The sequence below is a fragment of the Mesitornis unicolor genome, unplaced genomic scaffold (assembly GCF_000695765.1).
Source record: "Mesitornis unicolor isolate BGI_N332 unplaced genomic scaffold, ASM69576v1 scaffold5028, whole genome shotgun sequence".
In the NCBI taxonomy this organism is placed as follows: Eukaryota; Metazoa; Chordata; class Aves; order Mesitornithiformes; family Mesitornithidae; genus Mesitornis; species Mesitornis unicolor.
The window spans coordinates 46,136-46,652 of record NW_010199752.1 but is presented as its reverse complement, the minus strand read 5'-3'; the positions used below and the strand labels follow the sequence as shown (position 1 = coordinate 46,652).

Below are 517 nucleotides of genomic sequence, written 5' to 3'. Positions count from 1 at the left end.
CTTCATCTTCATTGGTGTAGGGAAATTTCTGGAAGTTCATGGTGTCATTCTTCATCAGACGCACAGATCTAAAACTGAGCCAGACAGAGGAAACAGGGAATGAAGAACACTGTTTTCCCAGAGCAATTTCCATGCCACCCAGCTGAGCACATGAAGGGCTCCCCAGAGGTGTTGCTGGAATGGAGAAGGGATGATCTGGTCCTTAACTCCCAGAGTCTTTGGGATTACCAGTTCTGCCTGTAGGTATGTACAGAATCAGGCCAGAGTCTCTGGTGGGGCCATGCAGAGGCAGATGTACCCCTGCTCCTCTCCTCCTGCCCCAGGCACGCAAAGCACCACAACATCATCTGCAACTGCTCCTTCCTCAGCAAGCGCACGGTCCCAGCCAGCCAGACCATGTGCCCTCACAGGGGGATGTTGGTCAGTGACTTGAATGCCAATGGCATCCTGGGGTGGATGAGAAGGGGTGGTTGTAGGGCAGAGAGGTTCTCCTTCCCCTCTACTCTACCCTGTGAGA

The 517-nt window shown here is 53.2% G+C and overlaps 1 protein-coding gene across 1 annotated transcript in view; it reads right to left on the bottom strand.

Annotated features, from left to right (window-relative positions):
* The window catches only part of GRHL3 (grainyhead-like 3 (Drosophila)), a 16,858-nt gene extending 16,791 nt beyond the window's left edge, over nt 1-67 (bottom strand). The window contains exon 1 of the mRNA XM_010189547.1: nt 1-67. This exon is cut by the window's left edge and continues 106 nt beyond it. The gene's annotated coding sequence lies outside the window, so the exon portion shown is untranslated.
* Between the last annotated feature and the right edge of the window lie 450 nt (nt 68-517).